Source organism: Rhinatrema bivittatum, chromosome 2 (genome assembly GCF_901001135.1).
Source record: "Rhinatrema bivittatum chromosome 2, aRhiBiv1.1, whole genome shotgun sequence".
NCBI lineage: Eukaryota > Metazoa > Chordata > Amphibia > Gymnophiona > Rhinatrematidae > Rhinatrema > Rhinatrema bivittatum.
In genome coordinates, this window is record NC_042616.1 from 515,111,209 (window position 1) to 515,131,230 (window position 20,022).

At 45.6% G+C, this 20,022-nt stretch overlaps 1 long non-coding RNA gene across 1 annotated transcript in view; it reads right to left on the minus strand.

Annotated features, from left to right (window-relative positions):
* The window catches only part of LOC115086195, a 238,143-nt gene extending 219,950 nt beyond the window's left edge, over positions 1 to 18,193 (minus strand). The window contains exon 1 of the long non-coding RNA XR_003855142.1: positions 18,088 to 18,193. This is a non-coding gene — a long non-coding RNA (uncharacterized LOC115086195). The remainder of the gene's footprint in view (positions 1 to 18,087) is intronic.
* Positions 18,194 to 20,022: the final 1,829 nt, after the last annotated feature.

Consider the following 20,022-nt stretch of genomic DNA (forward strand, 5'->3'; position numbering starts at 1 on the left):
TATCTACCAAGAAAATAATGTAAGTCAGTAGTTTCTGTTGCACTTGGAGTTGGACCCTTGTCCTGGAGCAGTGGAGAATGGCTCCCTGGTAGGGACCAGAAAGCACCTGCTCCCAGGGGGTGGAGCACAGGAGGAAACAGAGGCTAGGATGAGCTTCACCACTGGAAGCCCACGGTCCCCCCGGGTGGAGCCCGTAGGGACCTGGGCCGCTTGGACTTAGGTGGGCCTTTCAGGGTCTCCTTGAGAGGTAGTAGAGAGCCGTGCCCATGAGCAGCAAGGGAGCGTGGTCGGACTCTAGGCTGTAGGTCAGAAGGAGCAAGGAAGGCCAGTACAGCGTAGGCAATGTCAAGGCAAGGGACAAAGCCAGAATGAGGAGACGTGGTCAATGGCAGCCGGGGTTAGAATCTGAGGATCATTCCGAGGAGTAGTCAGTGAAGCAGGGGTCAGGTTCCAGAGGTCAGATGACATTTCAAGGCAGGCAGATGTCAGGATCCAGGCAGTGAACAGAATGGTCAAGGAGAAAGCCAAGGTCAGTACCAGAGAAACAGTCCGAGTATACTACCTGGGGAGACAAGACAGACAGACGCTGGTACAGAAGGACACTGGAACAGAAGGACACTGGACAAGGCTGGAACAGTAGGATGCTGGAACAAGGCTGGAACAAGACTATGATCACGGAGGCAAACTAGAACACTTACAGTGCCAACCCAATTGCCAAGGCAAGGAAGTGCAGGCAGGGACTTCCTTATATCGTACATTCAATCAGGGCGCGCCACGGAGCTAGGACCCACCCCTGGCCCTACAAGAGGCCAGGAGGTCCGCGCATGTGTAGGGTATGGCCAATGCCACTGGGGACGCCGAACTCCGGCATGAGGCCTGGTGTGCAGTGGAAGGCCCAGCAACTGCCGCTGCAGGATGCCAAGGCCTGGAGGAGCTCGTGGCTGCCGCTGGGGAGGCCGACCTGTGACCTGCAGAGGAGCTAGCGAGGTGAGCAGGCCCGTGTGCGGGTCAGGCACAGACGGGGTGCACAACAGTACCCCCCCTTCTAGGCCTCCCTCTACGTGGCCGTGGCTTTTCAGGATAGGTCCTGTGGAAAATCCTGAGAAGCTCTTTATCGAGAATGTTGTGGGATGGTTCCCATTGCTTCTCTTTGGCCCCATAACTCTCCCAGGCTAAGAGGTATTCCTGTCGGCTCCTGAACCAGTTGCTCCATACAACTGTAATTTATTCCATTCAATAGCTTTATCTCTCTAGCATGTCCTGATGTTTCACTTACCCAGTCAATATTGGGATAATTGAAATCTCCCATTATTACTGCACTACCAATTTAGCTAACTTCCCTAATTTCTCTTAGCATTTCACTATCCATCTCACCATCTTGGCCAGGTAGACAGCAGTATACTTTTCCCCAACACACAAAGGATTTCTATTCATAAAGATTCAATTGTGCATTTAGTCTCATGCAAAATCTTTATCCTGTTGGACTTTATGCCATCCCAGACATAAAGCACCACCCCGCCACCTCTGTCATTGTGTTATAATTTGTACCCTTGTATAGCACTATCTCATTGGTTATCTTTTTTCCACCATGCCTCTGAGATGCCAGTTAAGTCTATGTCATCATTCACTCTAATTCTCCTATCTTACTTCTTAGATTTCTGGCATTAGCATACAAACATTTCAAAGTTTGTTTTTTGTTTGTATTAACATTCTGCTTATCAGGTGACAGGGATAAATTGGAATCTTCTAAATCAGGTGAAATTTTAATTATAGGCACTTGGACTACATTTCTTATTATTGGAATTTCTCTGTTGGGATGCCCTAACTCTAATGCTTCATTAGTATCCTTCGAAGATACTTCCCTCTGAACCATGTGCTGCTGAGCGACTGTCGGCTTTCCGCTTTGATTTAGTTTCAGAGCTGCTCTATCTCATTTTTATGGGTTAGTGCCAGAAGCCTGATTCCACCCTGGTTAAGGTGGAGCCCATCCCTTCGGAAAATACTCTCCCTTCCCCAAAAGGTTCCCCAGATCCTTACAAAACTGAATCCCTCTTCCTTGCACCATAGTCTCATCCATGCATTGAGACTCTGGAGCTCTGTTTGTCTCTGGGGACCTGCACATGGAACAGGGAGCATTTCAGAGAATTCTACCCTGGAGATTCTGACTTTCAGCTTTCTAAGATCCTAAATTTAGCTTCCAGAACCTCCCTCCCACATTTTCTTATGTCATTGGTACCCACATTTACCACGACAGCTGGCTCCTCCCCATCTCTGTCTAAAATCCTATCTAGGTGACCTGTGAGGTCCACCAATTTTGCACCAGTTAGGCATGTAACCAGGCGATCCTCATGTCACCAGCCACCCAGCAGTCAACATTCCTAATAATCGAATCACCGACTATGATGGCTGACCTAACCCTTCCCTCTTTGGCAGTAGCCCTGGGAGACACATCCTCAGTGAGAGAGAACAATGCACACCTGGAGAGCAGGTTTTGCTACAGGATCATTTCCTGCTGCACCAGATTGATGCTCTCAGATCATGAGAACTTCCTCCTCCAAGGCAGCACCAAGGCTGCCAGACTGGAGTTGGGACTTGGCTATGATGTCCCTGAAGGTCTCATCTGTTGCATAGGAGGTGGATCCTTGCACTGAGATGGGGGTTGATGCAACCCATAGGCGAGGGCCTATGGGTCCCCACCATCAGCAGGCAGAGTGGGCCTAACTGCCACCTCCCACCGTATCTCTGAGATATTCCACTTGTCCCAATAGATACAACTACCCGCCAGCAGTCTTTCTTGAAACAATGTCCTTTTAGGTAGGTAAATCCAAATAGTTAACAAATTCTTTATCCACCGGCTCACCTTCTTTGAAGTTTCGCCGGCCATCCATCTTCCATCTGAGCAGGTGCACCAAAGTTCCAGTCTTTTAGAGCAGCTGGTAGCAAGGTCCTTCTTCCTCAGTCCCCGGCAGGAGACTGAAACTGCTGGGCTAGGGAGTCTCTCTTATACTCAGTAAACTCCTCCTCCTCTGCTAGGCGATTGGCTCAGGAGGTTCCACCCTCACTTTGGCCCTCCCCTTGAAACCAAGGATTGGTTTCTAGAGCTCCACCCTTAACCTCCCACACCTGTGGTTCCTCTGTCTCAATAGCAACCGGGGGAAGGAACCAGGATACTTCCCTGTCTCGGTCTCGCTGTGTTTTCCTTCCTCCCCCCCCCCCCCCCCCCTCTGATTTTTGATTCCGGGATTTTTAACTGACCTCTCGGGTTTGGGACGTAGACCCTGTCACACCAGGAAGGAATTTAGGAGCTGCGCGGAGATAACTGTCAGCAATCTTCTTGGCCCGGGAAGCGGTCTGGCGCAGGCGAAGATTCGTCTGTTCCCATAATTTCTTAAGGGTATTCACAGTAGCCTGTGCTGCAGAAGATGGCATGGAGAGAGGTATGGGTAAAGGTGGTCGAGGTTGTTTCTCATAGACTATAGAATATGGCGATGTTTCAGTAGCTGTGGCGATGTGAGAGTTGTGGGATAAGAGGTCTGATCAGTTGTCTTGTTGGTCATTGATATAGGCCCGCAGGAATGCCTTCAGAGAGCGATTCATTCGTTCAGCTTGTCCGTTGGCCTGGGGGTGATAGGCAGTCGTGAGGCTGATATTAATACCGAATTTTCGGCAAAGGGGGTGCCAATATCTGGCGATGAATTGAGGAACTCCATCGGAAACACTAGCCACTGGTAGGCCATGCAGTTCAAAAATGTGATGGAAAAAGAGACGTGCTAGCTCTGGTGCAGATGGTAGGCCTGGAAGAGGTACAAAATGGGCCATTTTAGTAAACAGTCTATGGTGACCCATATCACGGTATTACACTTAGAAGGAGGCAGATCTACGATGAAATCCGTAGATAAGTAAGTCCACGGTTCTTCGGGTGCTGGAAGTGGTTGTAAAAGTCCCCAAGGTCGCCTGACCGGGGGTTTTTGTAGTCCACACACATTACAGGAATCGACGTATACCTTAGCATCAGAGATCAGAGAAGGCCACAAAAAAAACCTCTGGAGCAGTGCCAGAGTTCACGCATGTCCTGGGTGGCTGGCAAATTTGGAGTCATGTGCCCAGCAAAGGACTCTTTCCCGGAGTTGTCAGGGCACCACAGTTTTTCCAGGAGGGACCAGATGGGTAGCAGCCAAGGAAATACAGGCTGGGTTGATGATGTGAGTTGGCTCTTTGGGGATGTCCTCAGGTTCAAAAGACTGGGATAAGGTGTCTGCCCGGAGATTCTTATCCGCAAGACAGTAAAGGAGCTCAAAGTCGAACCTTGAGAAAAATAAGGCCCTTTGAGCTTGAAGGGCATTGAGGCACTGGGCGTGGCTTAGATGTTCTAAGTTTTCATGATCAGTGAACACCGTGAATTTATGTTGTGTGCCCTCAAGCCATGGGCACCACTCTTCAAGTGCCAATTAAATAGCGAGTAGCTCGCGGTCCCCAATACTATAGTTCTGCTCTGCCGAAGAAAATTTTCGAGAATAGAAGGAGCATGGACGGTGGTGCCAGAAGCAGTATGCTGACTTAGAATGACTCCAGCCCCAATGGTGGAAGCGTCTACCTCGACTAAAAATGGACGAGTCAGATCAGAGTGACATAAGCAGGATCCCTTCTGGAAGGCTTCATTCAAATGATGAAAAGCAGTAACGGCCTCGGGCAGCCAATTCCGTGTATTTTGGCCTTTATGGGTAAGGACCATCAAAGCAGCCAGTGTGTGGAGTAATGCGGGATAAAGTGGTGATAATAATTAAGGAATCCCAAGAAGCGCTGTAGCGCTTTAAGTTCCACTAGTTGTGGCCAATCCCAGATTGCCTTCAATTTGTCTGGATCCATGGAGAAGCCTTGAGGAGAGATTATGTAGCCAAGGAATGGTAAACTGGACCTCTTGAACTAACACTTGTCCAATTTTGCAAACAAGTGGTTTTCTCGTAGGCGTTGTAGCACCATTCGCACGTCAGTCCAGTGGGTATCGAGCTCCTTCAAAAATATGAGGATATCATCCAGATAGACCATGATCTTAATATATAGCAGATCTCTGAAAATTTCATTCATCATTTGCTGGAATACAGCTGGTGCATTGGAATGGCCAAAAGGCATCACCAAGTATTCATAATGGCAGTCTCTAGTATTACAGGCAGTTTTCCAGATGTCATCAGGGCAGATTCTCACCAAGTTATAAGCCCCACGTAAATCCAGTTTTGTGAAGATGGTAGCACCTTGGAGATGATCAAATAGTTCAGAAATCAATGGCAAAGGGTACTTATCCTTACGGGTGATAGCATTTAGACCACGTTAATCAATGCACGGTCTGAGTGATCCATCTTTCTTGGTCACAAAGAAAAATCCCTTTCCGGCGGGTGACGTGGATGGACGGATAAACCCTTTTTCCAGATTCTCCCAAATGTATTCGGTCATAGCCTTCGTCTCAGGTATCGACAAAGGAAAGGTGCCTCCATGAGGAGGCTTAGTTCCAGGAAGGAGGTCGATTTGACAATCGAACCGACAGAGAGGTGGGAGGAGATTGGCCTTTTGCTTAGAAAATACATCCCCATAAGCAGCATATGAAGGCAGTATACCAGAAGAGGTGGTAACCAAAAGAATCGTTGAAGATAGAGTCACCTTCTGCACACAGGATTGGTGACAGGCTGGACCCCACTCTACCACTTGTAGCAAAGTCCAATTAAACTGGGGGCAGTAATTCTGTAACCAAGGAAGTCCAAGCACAATAGAATGGATTGACCTATCCAACACCAGTAACTCGAGTTCCTCAATGTGTAAGGCCCCTGTACATAACTGGACAGATTTGATGGTCAAAGTGATATGACCTGGAAGTGGCTCTCCTTAGATAGAGGTGATGCATAAGGAAGGGTTAAGCAAACAGGTTTTAATACCCAGGAGTTATACAAGATCTTTGAGGATAAAATTACCTCCTGCTCCAGAATCTACCAGAGCAAGGCACAGAAAGTACCGAGAGTCCCAAATTAGTGTGACTGGAACTGAGAGTTGGGAGGCTGGAGAAGTTGCACCCAATGGCCCCTCAACGGAACTTGGGCTCTGGAGTTTCCTGGACAGATGGAACAATTTTGTAGATGGTGGCCTGGGGCTCTACAATACAGACACAAGCCGGCCTGTCTTCTCCGGAGGCACTCTTCCAGTGTCAGCCACCCTCGACCCAATTGCATGGGTTCTTCCGCCTTGACCACTCTGCTGAAACTAGATGTGGGGTTAGTAACAGGTAGTGAGCGGGAGCGAACCTGCACCGGCCTCTTGAGCATCCAACTCTCCCGGTGATGCTTTTGAAGATGGAGGCCAATATGGCCTGTCAAATCTATAAGGTCCTCCAAGGAGGAGGGGAGCTCCCGAACAGCCAGCTCATCTTTTAACTGTGAGGAGAGACCATCCAAGTAGATAGCTCGAAGGCAGTCCTCCTGCCAAGTGAGCTCAGTAGCCAAAGTCCGAAACTCTATTGTATAATCAAAAATACTTTGTTGTTCTTGACGAAGATGAGATAGGTTGGTGCTTGCTACAGCATGCCACACTGGATCATCAAAGGTCCATTTGAATATAGCCTCAAATCGAACCAGTTCTCTTAGCAAGGAATCCGAGCGTTCCCACAGGGGCGAAGCCCAGGCCAGGGCCTTCCCTTTGAGGCAAGTCAAGATAAACGTGCCCTTAGTTAGGTCATCCTGGAAGACAGAGGGCTGCAGAGCAAATTGCATATAGCACTGGTTTATGAATCCTCTGCAGAGCTTGGAGTCACCATTGAAACGTGGAGGCGCTGGGAGTGCCAGTAAGGCATGTGGTGTCGATGGGGGTGGCTGTAAAGGAGGAGGAACCAAGTTATTGATGAAAGTGTTGACCCGGGCATGAAGATAATCCATGGATGAGGCCAGTGCCCTGAGGAACAGCTGCTGTTCTTGCACCTTTGAAGCCGGGCCTGGGATGACCTTGAGGGCACGTGGCTCCACTGAATCCATGGCCTTTGCAACCTGTTGCATAGGAGGTGGATTCTTGGGCTGAGGTGGGGTTGATGCAACTCTTAGGCGAGAACCTACATGTCCCCACCAGCAGCAGGCGGAGTGGGCTGAAGCTGGAGGCCACTGGAGCTTAACCTATACCAGCCCACGTTCCCCTAGGGTTGAGCCTTCAGGTGTCGGGGCCAGCAGAACTTAGGCGGGCCTCAAGGTTGGGTATCAGTAGTAATTGGTTCAGCCCAGAGACAGCAGCCAGCAGGTGGCATGATCCTATCCCGAACAGGATGCGGAACGGAAACCCAAGCACCAGGGAACAGGAGGATACTGAAGATGCCTGAGCAAAGGAAGGCCAAAGCCTTAATAGTCTGTGTCCAGAGGATAGGGACAGAGGCATCACTGTCAAACTTGAGTAAAAGTGGGAGGCACTTGGAAGATGTAGCAAGCAACGTGGAACTCTGGACTCAAGAGAGGCTGAGGTGAAGTCGTACGTAGCAATGGTCAAAGCACGGAGAAGGCAGGCGTGGTCAGACATAGCAATGGTCAAGGCACGGAGAAGGCAGGCATAGTCAGACATAGCAATGGTCAGGGCATGGAGAAGACAGGCGTGGTCAGACATAGCAATAGTCAAGACACGGAGAAGGCAGGCATGGTCAGGCGTAGCAGAGGCCGGGCTTGGGGAAGGCAGGTAGGTGAAGTCAGGCGAAACAGTGGTCAGGCTTGGAGAAAGCAAGTTGGTGAAGTCGGACGAAGCAGTTGTCAGGCTTGGAGAAGGCAGGTAGGCAAAGTCGGACAAAGCAGTAGTCAGGCTTGGAGAAGGCAGGTAGGCGAAGTCAGGTGAAGCAGTGGTCAAATCCAGGAAGTCAATCAAAACAAGACGAGATGTACAGTGGAACGGGAACCAGGAACCGGGAACTTGGAGAATCAGAAACACGAACAAACAAGTACTGCAGCAACGAGCAATCGGAAACCAGGAACAGGCCAAGGAGACCTGTTGCAAAGGCGACGCTGAGGAGCGCAGACTATTTCTGTGCTGAAGGATCTGACATCAGCATCCAGGTCCGCGCCCAGGCTCCCACCGCAAGCACTTTAAATCATTCACTGATGTGCGCGTGCCTAGGGAGGGGGGCAGCACGCTGCCAGTGGCATCTCTCCGCGAGGCCCACTGAAAGGCCCAAGGAGTGGAGGCATCCTAGCTGGAGGTCCCGGGAAGGAGAGCAGGGTCGTAGTTGCTGGCGGGAGTCTGAGTTCGAGACTGGTTGCCCACTGCCGCCAGCGATGAGGAGCTGAAGCCTGAAGCTTGTGCAGGGAGGTGAGAGGACCGCACCATGGGGCTGCTGCGACCGGCAAGTGTAACATCATCTATATACCTCTCTGTCTGCCTCATCCCCTCCAGGTCTGCCACGCTAGCCTCCAGAGATTGGACTCATTGAGAGTCAGAAGCCCTGTCATCGGATGCACACATACAATTTCTCACCAGCGGGTAAAAAATCATACATGTGACACTCGATACAGAAGACTGGGATGCCCCCCTCTTGCTGCTAGACTGCTGCCTTCAATTTAAATTTGTTCAGTTCCTAGTTAAGTTTTAGGTTGCCATGGAAGTAGGACTGCATTCAAATAGAGTCCTTTAAATGTATTAGTGTATTCGCTATATATCAAGTAGTGACCTATAAGGGAATGATTAAACTCTCGATAAGGTGTGGGCAATTTCTGAATTTATGTTAAAAGACTGATTAATTTTTTTTATGTTTTTTATTTTTTATAGTGTGAAAGTGTCACCTGCCTATAAATTAAAGGATGAGCTAGGGGTGGGTGGGAGAGGTGTGAGAGGGTTGGGAAATACAAACACACAAACTTCTGTTTTTTGTCTGCCTTTCTGACTACCTTTTTAATACAAAACACGATAATTAACCTCTCCTCTGAAATAGTAGACTGTTATATCAGAACTTAGTTAAGCTTATATGTTAGAAACCTAAAAACGTGATGGCAGAAAAAGACCATATGGCTTATCTAGTTTACCCATCCACACCAACTATTCAGCTTTACAATATTTACTAGGGGTGTGCATTCGTTTTGAACTTAAATGTAAAACGCAACTTTTTTTTTTTTTAACTTAAAAAAGTGATGAGGCGAAAACGATCGGATGAGGCGAAAACGAGGCGAAAGATGAGGCGAAAACGATCGGATTTCCAACTTATTCAACATAGCTATGTTGAATACGTTGGAAATCGCGATTGTTGATCCTAAATAAAAATTTAAACCCCTCACCCTCCTTAATCCCCCCCCCCCAAGACTTACCAAAACTCCCTGGTGGTCCAGCGGGGAGTCAGGACGCCATTTCTGAACTCCTTTGCGAGGAGCACGTGACGTCGGCGTCACGTCGGAGTGACGCGGCGTCACGTGATTCCCCGCGCGTTCGCTCCGGGACCCTCGTTGCACCCAAAAGGAACTTTTGGCCAGCTTGGGGGGGCCTCCTGACCGCCCGGAGCCTTGGGGGGGCCTCCTGACCGTCCCGGAGCGAACGCGCGGGGAATCACGTGACGCCGCGTCACTCCGACGTGACGCCGACGTCACGTGCTCCTCGCAAAGGAGTTCAGAAATGGCGTCCTGACTCCCCGCTGGACCACCAGGGAGTTTTGGTAAGTCTTGGGGGGGGGGGATTAAGGAGGGTGAGGGGTTTAAATTTTTATTTGCACGTATGGACATAGACTCAACTTATGGAATTCTCCATATGTCCATATTGACCGAAATTGACCCCCCCTTTCGACTTATGGACTTATGAACATAAACTTTTGGTCTGCACATCCCTAATATTTACCATTCCCTGAAAGACCCTCTGTGATTATCCCATGATTTCTTAATTTCAAATGCTCCACAAGGAGGCTGCTCTATGCATCCACTACCCTCGCTGTAAAGAAATATTTCCTTAGATTACACACGAGTCTACCCCATCACCCTCATCACATAAGTAGAGTCAACTTTCCATTGAAATGAGCCCACCTCTCATGCATGAAAACTTTGGAAATATTTAAATACTGCTTTCATATCTCCCCTAACCCACCTTCCCTCTAGGGTTTACATGTTTAGATCTTTATGTCTATCCCTTATATGCTTATATGCTTATATGCTTTAGAATAAAGAACATGGTGATTTTTTTAATAGCCATCCTCTGGGCTGACTCTTAACTGGTTTATAACCTTTTAAATATGCAATCTGTAGACCTGTATTGAGTATTCCAAATGAGGTCTTATGAGAGATTTACACTGGAGCAATATCATTTTTTTTCTGCTGACCATTCCTCTCCCTATGCAGCCAAGCATATTTCTGGCTTTTGCCATTGCCTTATTTACCGCTTTGGCCATCTTAAGAACATCAAATAAGATAACCCACAGATCCTGCTCTTCCTTCATGTTTAGAAAAATGTCACCCCATACTGCACTACTTCCTTGGGTTTTTGCAGAGCAAATGCATTTGTTAGCACTAAGTCTTAGTTGCCACATTCTAGACCATTCCTTGAGCTTTGATAGATCCCTCCCCATGTTTTCCACACCTTCCTGGCTGACTACCCTGTTTCAGATTTTGGTATCATCCTAAAAAAGACAAACCTTTTGTGCGATATTGCCCACAAAAATGTTGAAAAGAACCAGTCTAAAGACCGATCCTTGCAGCACACTGCTAATAACACTCCCCTCCTCAGAGTGAACTCCATTTATCAATTCTTTGTTGCCTCCACTCGACCAGTTTCTAACCCAGTTAGTCACTTTAGGGTCCAAATCAACAGTTTGTTTATGTCATCAATGAGGAGCCGTGTCAAAGTTCTTACTAAAATCTAAATGCCCTATAACTAGTGATTTCCCCTGACACAACTCTTGTCGCCCAATCAAAAAATTTAATCAGATCCATTTGACAAGACTTACCTCTGGAAAAACCATTACTTACTTATTCATACCCCCATAGCTAATAAGAGGCAGGGAACAGAGTACTAATGGCAATTCTTAATCACAGCTATTGCTTTAAAATATGTATTTGAACAGAGAGCAGAGAGATATAGCTATGAGGTGAAACTTATCTGCAGCTTGAGTGCAGGGAGTTTGCTATTTGGCTGCTCTCTTATTCAGTCATCTGAAACAAGTATAACATTTTTGTTGCTTTTTTAGCAAAGCAATTAAGTTTGGATTGTTTATTTTCTAGCTAGCTAAACAGTATTAGCGTAGTCTTTAAATCCTTTTAGTGGTAGGAAAACTTAGTGGTAGGGAATAATCAGAAGATTTGTCATGATTTATTCAAAATAGAGAGGACATTTTTATTTTTGGTGAAGATCATCTGGTCCACCTGGACCACTGGAAGTCATTGTGGATTCTCTAAGCATCTTCCAAATGTGTTCTTCATCCAACTGAAACAACTGAGCTGCAGAGAAATTAATTTATTCAGCAATCACATGAGGATGAACTGAAAAATCTTATGCAAATATTCTGGCCAGAAGTTAGATGGGAAATGGGGGAATTCATTTTCAATTTGCTTGAACTGGGAATTCTGTGAAGGGGCGGGGTTTGTGGTTTTCTGGTTATAAACTGCAAAAATGCTAATATTCAATGTTACACAATTCTAAAAAATTCATCTTTTACTATAATGCTATAGGTGTCTTTCTTCTATAGAGTATAAGAGCCATGTATTATGTAAATGTGCATTCCCTGATTTCATTTATAATACTTGCACTAGTAATATTTTGTGTATTGGGACCCTTACTTTTCAACATATTTATAAATGATCTGGAAAGAAATACGACAAGTGAGGTAATCAAATTTACAGATAATGCAAAATTGTTCAGAGTAGTTAAATCACAAGCAGATTGTGATAAATTGCAGGAAGACCTTGTGAGGCTGGAAAATTGGGCATCAAAATGGCAGGTGAAATTTAATGTGGACAAGTGCAAGGTGATGCATATAGGGAAAAATAAACCATGCTATAGTTACACAATGTTAGGTTCCATATTAAGTGCTACTAGCCAAGAAAGAGATCTAGGCGTCATAGTGGATAACACATTGAAATCGTCAGTTCAGTGTGCTGCGGCAGTCAAAAAAGCAAACAGAAAGTTGGGAATTATTAGAAAGGGAATGGTGAATAAAACGAAAAATGTCATAATGCCTCTGTATCGCTCCATGGTACACCTTGAATACTGTGTACAATTCTGGTCGCCGCATCTCAAAAAAGATATAATTGTGATGGAGAAGGTACAGAGAAGGGCGACCAAAATGATAAAGGGAATGGAACAGCTTCCCTATGAGGAAAGACTAAAGAGGTTAGGACTTTTCAGTTGGAGAAGAGACGGCTGAGGGGGATATGATAGATGTGTTTAAAATCATAAGAGGTCTAGAACGGGTAGATGTGAATCGTTTTTTTTACTCTTTTGGATAATAGAAAGACTAGGGGACACTCCATGAAGTTAGCATGTGGCACATTTAAAACTAATCGGAGAAAGTTCTTTTTCACTCAACGCACAATTAAACTCTGGCAGTCGATCGCCTTTGCCCTCAGTATGTCACAGGGAGCGATGGTCGCTCCCTGTGACATAGTGAGGGCAAAGGCGATCGGTGCCATTTTGAAACCTCCAGCACCGGCACCGGCACCGAGGGTATGATTGAAGGGATGGCTCCCGGACCCCCCGCTAGACCACCAGGTACATGTAAAAGGTTTTTGGGGGGGTCGGGAGGGTGGGAGAAGCAAAGGGGTAATTTGTAAAGGGTCGGGGTGGGTTTTTTTTTATTGGGCCATCGGCACCATTTTTATCAGTGGTAGCCAAAATGGCGCCGATGGCCCGAGAGCGGGAGATCGTGCTGGGACCTCCCCCCCCCCCCCCCCCCACTGGACCACCAGGTAACTTAACATTTTGGGGGGGTTCAGGAGGGTGGGGGAGGGTAAGGAATTGGTTTTAAAGGGTTGGGGTGGGTTTAGGGGTTGTTTTGGTGTGCCGGTTTTCCCGCCCTCCCCCAAATAATTCCCGTGCCCTATTTAACGATACAATACAAATGCCCCTGATGATAAATCGGGGGCATTTGTATTGTATCGTGCACTCTAACGATTTAGAACGATTTTAAAATTATCTGACGATAATTTTAATCGTTCAAAAACGATTCACATCCCTACTCTCTACTAAGGTAAGAAAACATATATCTGTAATGTTGTCATATTCCATAGATGGCAGCACCTTAGAAGTGCTTATGTACATAAATAGTTATTTAAACTGTGCATGCGCAGGGGCTGTGTATACAAGGAAAATGGCTGCCATGTTGACAGATTGTACGGTCGAAGAACAATGTGCTGTTGTCCGATTTTTATGGGCTAAGGGCTTAGTGGCAAAAGACATTCATAAAGAAATGTATCCAGTATATGGAGAGAAATGTTTCTCGCATAAAGCAATTTATAACTGGACCGATAAATTTGCACAAGGACGTGCCAACGTGAACCACGAAACCAGACCTGGTCGACCTGTAGAGATTGCGACAGAGGCAACTGTGAAGCAGGTTGAAGAGATGGTTCGTGCTAACTGGAGGGTAACAATTGATGAAGTTGCCAAAGAAATTGGGTGTTCTCATGGATTAGCATATTCCTTAGTGCACGATGCATTGAACTTTCGCAAAGTCTGTGCAAGATGGGTTCCCAAACAGCTGACCGAAGACAATAAGAACAACCGGATGGGTGTCTGTTTGGAAAATCTCTGCCGTTATGCAAACGAAGGTGAATCAATGATGGCACGTATTGCTACTGGTGACGAGTCGTGGGTGCACCACTATCAACCAGAAGCGAAACGTGATTCCATGCAGTGGAAGCATCCACTATCATCGACACCGAGAAAGTTCAAGCTTGTGCCTTCTGCAGGAAAGGTGATGTTGACTGTGTTTTGGGACTGAGATGGGATACTCTTAACCAGTTTTCAGAAGCGCGGTGAATCTGTTAATTCGGCTTCCTACTGTGCTGCTCTATTAAAGCTTAAAGGAGCTATTTGTAGAAAATGCCCAGATCTGGAAAAAAGAGGAGTGCTGATTCTTCACGTTAATGCCAGACCACATACTTCGAATGAGACTCGTCAGACAATTGCAAACCTACACTGGGAAGTTCTTGAACATCCACCATACAGTCTGGATTTGGCACCCAGCGATTTTCACTTGTTTGGCAAACTGAAAAGCCATCTCGGTGGTAAACATTTCACCAGCGATGAAGAAATGGAACAAGAGGTGAAGCGCTGGTTACGATGCCAGCCAAAAGACTTTTACGCAGAAGGTTTTGACGGACTTTTCAAACGCTGGGATAAATGTTCGCGGCGATTATGTTGAAAAGTAGTTGGTTTTTCCAGAAAAACTGTGACTATATTCTGTATATTTCACAGTAAATAATTCATCTTTTGCATTTAAATAAATTTCAAGAATATTAATCCCATGTATGTTTGTGACTTACTGACTTACCCTCGTATTTCAGGGGTGGCCAACTCTGGTCCTCGAAAGCTGCAAACAGGCCAGGTTTTCAGGATATCCACAGTGGATATACATGAGATAGATTTGCATACAGTGGAAAGAGCACATGCAAATCTATGTCATTCATAGTCATTGTGGATATCCTGAAAATCTAGCCTGTTTGTGGACCTCAGGATCGGAGATGGCCACCCCTAAACTATTTGAACTCTTCCACTGCTTGCCCATCAGAAGCCTAGAAAAGCATGATTCACCACAAAGAAAAAATTGGTTTGGAGAATTGCAACTGGATGTCACAGTCTCCTGGATGCTGGAGGTTCTCTGCAAAACATTTCATCTCAGGCCTGCATTGTTGTTCTGGCTCACTGTGAGTCTCTTGCAACTGTGATCTCTTTCCCAGAGAAAGATATTGGTTCTATAAGTGGCTGTTAAAAGAAAGCACTATGCAAGCCAAGCTATTGAGCTACAGGATTGAAGCAGAACCCCATTTATCCTGTGCCTCGGTCAGCAAGCCATGGTCCTGTCCTTAAGCCCTGAACTACCCCACAACTTTGAGAGGGCAATTTTATAGCAACCCGTGTGATTTATGTATTTCAAAACTGCATAGGTATTGCCAATTTTCAAAGCAAACTTTTGCACGTAAGTTTGCTTTGAAAATGATCTGAAATAACATTCTAACTCGCATGTAGTTATACCTTCTCTTTGCAGGATTTAACTTTAGAACAGGGGTCGGGAACCAATGGCTTGCGAGCCAGATGTGGCTCTTATGATGGCTGCATCTGGCTTGCAGACAAATCTTTAATAAAAAAGTAAAAATCTAACAAAACCCCCCACCCTCCTGATGCCCCCCCCCAAGACCTCCAAAATTAATTTACTACAACCCCCCACCCTCTTGACCCCCCCAAGACCTTTCAAAAGTCCCTGGTGGTCCAGCGGGGGTCCAGGAGCGGTCTGGGAGCGATCTCCTGGACTTGGGCTGTCGGCTGCCAATAGTCAAAATGGCGCCGATGGCCCTTTGCCCTCACTATGTCACTGGGGTCGACCAATGGCGGCGGTAGCCCCTGTGACATTGTAAGGGCAAAGGGCCGTCGACGCCATTTTGATTACTGGCAGCCGACAGCCCAAGTCCAGGAGATCGCTCCTGGACCGCTCCTGGACCCCCGCTGGACCACCAGGGACTTTTGGCAGGTCTTGCGGGGGTCAGGAGGGTGGGGGGTTGTAGTAAATTAATTTTGGAGGTCTTGGGGGGGGGCATCAGGAGGGTGGGGGGGTTTGTTAGATTTTTACTTTTTTATTAAAGATTTGTCTGTGAGCCCTGGACCACCGGGGACTTTTGGCAGGTCTTGGGGGCGTCAGGAGGGTGGGGGGGTTTGTTAGATTTTTACTTTTTTATTAAAGATTTGTCTGCGAGCCCTGGACCCCCGCTGGAACACCAGGGACTTTTGGCAGGTCTTGGGGGGGTCAGGAGGGTGGGGGGTTGTAGTAAATTAATTTTGGAGGTCTTGGGGGGGGGGGCATCAGGAGGGTGGGGGGGGGTTTGTTAGATTTTTACTTTTTTATTAAAGATTTGTCTGTGAGCCCTGGACCACTGGGGACTTTTGGCAGGTCTTGGGGGCGTCAGGAGGGTGGGGGAGTTTGTTAGATTTTTACTTTTTTATTAAAGATTTGTCTGTGAGCCCTGGACCACTGGGGACTTTTGGCAGGTCTTGGGGGCGTCAGGAGGGTGGGGGAGTTTGTTAGATTTTTACTTTTTTATTAAAGATTTGTCTGCGAGCCCTGGACCCCCGCTGGAACACCAGGGACTTTTGGCAGGTCTTGGGGGGGTCAGGAGGGTGGGGGGTTGTAGTAAATTAATTTGGCAGGTCTTGTATGGCTCTCACGGAATTACATTTTAAAATATGTGGCGTTCATGGCTCTCTCAGCCAAAAAGGTTCCCGACCCCTGCTTTAGAATATTAATTTCTATGCGTACTTTTCAAAATCAAAACGATTCAAGAAACCAACTCCACCCACCCCTTCTCCTTTCCCCCAAAACACTTATCTTTTGTGAGCATAAAAGTTTGTGCACAGACTTATGTGTACAAAATACCTCAGTCAGTTTTAAAATAATCCATTTGTGGGCATAAACTCAGATCTGAAAGTTACACCTTCAAATTCCCTTCATTCCAGACACTATACCTTGTCTCCTTTTTTTCCCCCAACTGTGATCAAGCTCAGCTCCTCTCAAGCTTTCCGGTCCTCCTGCTTTCCTGGGCTCCGCAGGCTGTCAAAGGTTCATTCTGACATTCAGTGCTCACCTTAGACTCTATCCTGATTCCTTACCCATCACACTCCAGGATGCAAAACTAGTTCTTTTGTAGCTCTCCCAACTGCCCTCTGGTGGAACCAGCGGGTAAAACTGAGGACCCCCATCTTCCCAGAATTTTGCCCCAAACTCCCTGTCAGCCTCATTTTTTTAACTTCTTGTGCTGGGCTGCTAGAGTGCCTACTAGCATGATCCAGTTCTTCTTCTTTTGCCAATTTCATGCAAGTGACTTTTACCTCATCACAAACACGTTTAAATGAAGAAATGTGGAGATCAAAATGTGAGCAACCGTTTTTTTGGCTTCTTGCCCTTAAATATGGAATTCATTATTCTCCCAATCTTATTTGCATATTAGCATTCAAGATGCTGCTCTTTGTACGTGAGGCAAGGAAATGCAAGCACGGCTCACGGGCTGTATACCTAGCTAGTATCAGAATATTCTCTTGCAATGAATGAATGAATAAATTAACAACCCAACTCTTACATATCACCTCTAATTTAGACAGTACAACTATCACTTCAGGCTTTGAGGAAAAAAAAAACACCTGGTTCATTACTTTTGTATTTTTTATCTTTAAACTGATCTGATATAAGCTTATGAGATTTGATAGCTGCTCCAGGTAAAGTTAAAGGCAGCTTCCTTGCCAGCCACAGCAGCAGAAGCAGAATCCTGTGAGGCAAATCTAGTGTTTGCCACTGCATTTCAAAATGGTTTTGTACCACGTACAAGCCAAGGGGAAGCAATTATAATCAATCAAGTCCTAATAAGTGTGTCACCTTTAGGTTACTGATTGCTCCTAATCAAGCTGTCACATTTCAAACAGAATATAGGTAATCCAGCATGTAGCCTGCAAGGAGCAGCAGAAATAGCCTGTATGGATGCTATGTTCAGAGCACCACAGAACACTTATGGATTTCTGCTGAAGCAGCTGGTAGTGCTAAATCTGCAAGAGGTACCATCAACAAAGAGGTAAAAGGAGGAACAAGTATCTGATATTACAGACAACGAGGAACAGGAGACCATACCATAGAAACCCAAAGACCAAGAGCACCTGCAGAAAGAGAAAAGGGCTGAAGAAATGTTAAAATATTGTATTGTTTTATATGTCTCACCTTCTCTAAATATATCAAAGTGAGTTTCAATACAAACTATAAATCCAATACATATTAAAAACCCTCAAATATGTTGGGTATACAGTATCACACACAAATAAGTATGAAAACAGCAACAAAATCCTATTATTTTTTTCTGGTCCTTGAAGGAACAAAGTCACCAGATCGCTGCTGACAAGAAATAAGGAAATTATTACCTTTAATTGCTCTCTGAAGACAGCATCCCAACTGTGTAACACTGATGGCTCACATGACCTTTTATGTACCACACTGTAGGAGCTTCTTCCAAGCTCTGTGACTTTTGGAAAGTTCACATGATAGTAGGTGGGTTGATGTTAAGCCTTTGGAACAAAATGTAACCCATGGTTACCAATTACAATGGTGCATGAGCACCCTTTGTGTAATTGTTAATGTTTGACAAAAGTTCCTCATGAGAGACTTCTAGGAAAAGTAAAAGTTTTGGGATAGGTGGCAATGTCCTTTCGTGGATTACAAACTGGCTAAAAGACAGGAAACAGAAAGTAGGATTAAATGGACAGTTTTCTCAGTGGAAGGGAGTGGGCAGTGGAGTGCCTCAGGGATCTGTATAGGGACCCTTACTTTTCAATATATTTATAAATGATCTGGAAAGAAATACGACAAGTGAGGTAATCAAATTTGCAGATGATACAAAATTGTTCAGAGTAGTTAAATCACAAGCAGATAGTGATAAATTGCAGGAAGACCTTGTGAGACTGGAAAATTGGGCATTGAAATGGCAGGTGAAATTTAATGTGGATAAGTGCAAGGTGATGCATATAGGGAAAAATAACCCATGCTATAGTTACACAATGTTAGGTTCCATATTAGGTGCTACCGCCCAAGAAAGAGATCTAGGAGTCATAGTGGATAACACATTGAAATCATCGGTTCAATGTGCTGTAGCAGTCAAAAAAGCAAACAGAATGATGGGAATTATTAGAAAGGGAATGGTGAATAAAATGGAAAATGTCATAATGCCTCTGTATCTCTCCATGGTGAGACCGCACCTTGAATACTGTGTACAATTCTGGTCGCCACATCTCAAAAAAGATAAAAGTTGCGATGGAGAAGGTACAGAGAAGGGATACCAAAATGATAAGGGGAATGGAACAGCTCCCCTATGAGGAAAGACTAAAGAGGTTAGGACTTTTCAGCTTGGAGAAGAGACGGCTGAGGGGGATATGATAGAGGTGTTTAAAATCATAAGAGGTCTAGAACGGGTAGATGTGAATCGGTTATTTACTCTTTCAGATAATAGAAAGACTAGGGGGCACTCCATGAAGTTAGCATGTGGCACATTTAAAACTAATTGTAGAAAGTTCTTTTTCACTCAATGCACAATTAAACTCTGGAATTTGTTGCCAGAGGATGTGGTTAGTGCAGTTAGTGTAGCTGTGTTTAAAAAAGGATTGGATAAGTTCTTGGAGAAGTCCATTACCTGCTATTAATTAATTTGACTTAGAAAATAGCCACTGCTATTACTAGCAATGGTAACATGGAATAGACTTAGTTTTTGGGTACTTGCCAGGTTCTTATGGCCTGGATTGGCCACTGTTGGAAACAGGATGCTGGGCTTGATGGACCCTTGGTCTGACCCAGTATTGGCATGTTCTTATGTTCTTATGTTTGTGTTGTTTTATCCGAGCATGCTCCAGTTTTAGATGATTCACTCCTTGGAGAGTTTTGGAACAGGCAAGATCCAACCCTAGAGGACCCAGCTCCCTCTACAGCATTTGTAAGCTCCAGGGAAGGAAATCCCAGCTGATTTATTGGGAGAAAACATCCTTTTGTGGTATCATGGGATTGCATTAGTCCACAGTTTAGTGAAATCCTGAAGATATGAGTAGCATTGCCTAATATGGATAATCAGTATTGCATCAGACAGAATAAATATCCATTGATGTACTGGCAGTTTGGGGATTTTATTGATCTGTAACAACTACCTCTTAACTGGAATTTTCAGCTGCTGTGTTACATGTGGAAGAAATCAGACAGTTGGATTCAGAGTGAATCCCATGCTTTTATTTTGAAGCTCCACAAAAGCATGGAGAGTGGAGGAACCAAGATGGAAAATACGCCCAAATCCTAATCCCTTTGAGAAATCCTGCCAA